The following is a 3,299-nucleotide window of genomic DNA, read 5'->3' as shown; positions in this document are numbered from 1 at the left end:
GCCCTGTGGACGACTTGGTTTTAGCCCGGTGAGAGGCATTTTGGACTTCTGGCCTCCAGAAGTGTGAGATAATGAATGTTCATTGTTTTAAGCACTCGGTTTGTGATCATCTGTTACAGCAGCAACAGGAAGCGATCACAGGGATTTAGGCAAAGCTGGGGGGAAAGTGTTCCAGGCACAGCCACAGCAGGTGTGAAGGCCCTGAGGCAGGGAGCATATTTGGAAGGCTCCAGGAACAGTGAGGAGGCTGGGGTGGCTGGGGCAGTATGGATGAGAGGAAGAGATGAGAGAGGGAATAGGTTGGTGTGTGTGGTGACAGAGACCTTGGAAAAAGCTCTGACTTTTGCTTGGAGAGACATGGGGAGCCCCTGCAGGTCTCATCAGAGATGTCAGCAGGTTGAGTGGAAAGGACCTTGTTGGGACACATTCTTTCCCAGCTCCCACACTAACCAGCATGACATCGGGGATGTCACCGTGCTATGGCGCCCGCTCCGAGGGCAGGGGACTTTGTTTTATTTACTGCTCAAGACACGGAACCTAATCACATCTGCAAAGACCTTTTTTCCCAATAAAATCACATTCACAGGTTCTGGGTGGACACATCTTTGGGAGGACCAGCATTCAGCCTAGTCCACCCCTCTGGGTCCTGTTCACAGCCCGGGGTCTCAGGAAACAGAGCTGCCTCCAAAACGACACCTGGACCCACAGGCATGCGTGATCAGTTACAAGCTCTTCCCTTTCGCTCCGGATTAGAGACTTCCTTTTCCCGAGCTCTTTATCCCGTGTCCAGTCCCACGTGTTGACTGCCATCTGGAGCTGACATACCTGGAAGTGAAGTGATGACAGAGGGAGCACCCTAGATAAAATGAGGATGGTAGCTACTTGGGGGCTCAACACCCACAGCAGGGCCCCTGCCATTCCAGACCTCCCTGGGCAGAAGAAACCTTGTCTTTCACTTTCCGTCCCTCCTGATAACGCGCCCCTCAACCTTCACCTGTGGGCAGGTCTATCCTTGCCTTTTTCTCTCCCTTCTTCCCCGTCTTTCCGCCTTTTGCCTCGCTCTTTGGGTTTTCAGGAACTATCACTCACTAAACCATCAATACATCCCATTTTGCCTGGGGCAGCCCAGGTTTACGTGGGTTGTCCCAGTGTGATTAGAAACAGCAGCCTTTTCACTCGAGATGCCCCAGTTTGGACAATAAATTCTATGGTCCTGCTGCACAGGAATACCCTTTCTGAGCCAGAGTTCATCAGCTTGAACAATGTGCCGGACTCCATGGCAAGGCATTAAAATTCCCACAAAGACACCTCAAGCTGTTTATTTAAACTATGCAACAGAGAATGTGATTTAAAACACAAAAACCTGAAACCAGGTATAAAGTCGCCATCCAGCCTTCCAGCTGTTCAAGTCAAATGTTTTCAAGCCATCCCCAATTGCTCTCTGTCATTTGTATCACTTGTGCCATTTGTCAGCAAATCCCATTGGTTCTGCCTTCTGGACACCTCTAGAATGCAACCCCTGCTGTCCACTCCCGGCAAGGCCACTGGCATCTCAGGCTGAACCATTGCAGGGCTTTAAACAGAAGAGTGACATGCTCCGGTTTGTATTTTAACATGCAACATGATCCTTTTAAAGCATTCACCCGTTCCTGTCACTCCTCTGCACAAAACTCTGCCAGGGCTCACATCTCACTCACAGCAAAAGCTTAAGTTCTCACAATGGTCCAGGAGGTCCTGTGTGATTCCCCCATCTCCTCCCAGTCGCTCGGCTGGCTGCCCTTCCTCATGGTGCCCTCATCCCTCCACTCCTGCCTCCTGGCAGTGCTGCTGGTCCTCAGGCAGGCCACCCACACCCACCACTCCTTGTCTTGACCTTTCTAAGGCCATGCAGATGTCTCTCCCAGGGAGGCCCATCCTGGCCCCCATCTGAGATGATGCACACAGCCCTCCCCAGCATCCCCTTACCCCTACTCCCTTGACCTCTTTCTCCAAAGCTCTGATCCCCACTCATCTTCCTATTTGTTTTATTTGCTGACCTTATAGATCTCCCATCTGCTCCCACTAGAATCTCGGCTTTGAGAGGACAAGGATTTGGGTCTACTTTGTTCACTGCTGTGTCATGAGCTACTAAAACATGTCTGGCACATAGTAGGTGCTCAACAAATATCTACTGAATTAATGAATGAGGATGCTTAGACTTCTTAAACAATTATCCATCTAAAACCAACTTATAAATAACATAAAACTACATTTTTTTTTAATTTATAAAAACAATTACTTGTTTTTACCACTACATACCACTATGTAATGGCTAAAATCTGAAATACACCAAACATTGTGAGGACATAGAGCAGCAGGAATCCTCACTGGTTGCCAGTGGGAATGCAAAATGGTGTAGCCACTTTGGAAGACAGTTTGACAGCATCTTCCAAAGATAATTATAATCTTACCATACAATCCAAAAATCATATTCCTAGGAATTTGTCAAACTGATCTGAAAGCTTATGTCTACACAGAAACCTACATATGGGCTGGGTGTGGTGCCTCATGCCTATAATCCCAGCACTTTGGGAGGCTGAGGCAGGCAGGTCACCTGAGGTCGGGAGTTCGAGACCAGCCTGGCCAATATGGTGAAACCCTGTCTCTACTAAAATACAAAAATTAGCCAGGCATGGTGGTGAGTGCCTGTAATCCCAGCTACGCGGGGAGCTGAGGCAGGAGAATTGTTTGAACCCAGGAGGCAGAGGTTGCAGTGAGCCGAGATTGCGCCATCGCATTCCAGCCTGAGCGATGGACCAAGACTCTGCCTCAAAAAATTAAAAAATAAAAAACCTGCACACAAATGTTTATGGCACCTTTATTCATAAATGCTAAAACCTGGGAGTAGCCAAGACATCCTTCAAGAGCTGAATGGATAAACTGTGATACGCCCATGCAATGGAATATTATTCAGTGATAAAAGAAATGAGCTATCAAGCCATGGATGGACCTAGAAGAACCTTAAATGCATATTGCCGAGTGAAAGAAGCTAATCTGAACAGACTCCATACGATTCCAGTTAAACGACATTCTGGAAAAGGCAAAACTATAGAGACGGTAAAAAGATGAGTGGCTGCCAGGGGTTTAGAGTGATGGAGGGATGAGTTGGCGGAGCACAGAGGATTTTCAGAGCCGTGAAACTACTCTATGTGATACTGTCATGGGCGCTCCGGCACTATGCATTTGTCAAAACCCATTGCCTGCAGAAAGCAAACAGTGAGGGAACCCTAATGTAAGCTAAGAACTTTCATTAGTAACAC

Source organism: Papio anubis, chromosome 9, assembly GCF_008728515.1.
Source record: "Papio anubis isolate 15944 chromosome 9, Panubis1.0, whole genome shotgun sequence".
Classification (NCBI taxonomy): Eukaryota; Metazoa; Chordata; class Mammalia; order Primates; family Cercopithecidae; genus Papio; species Papio anubis.
Note: the sequence above shows the minus strand (reverse complement) of the source record.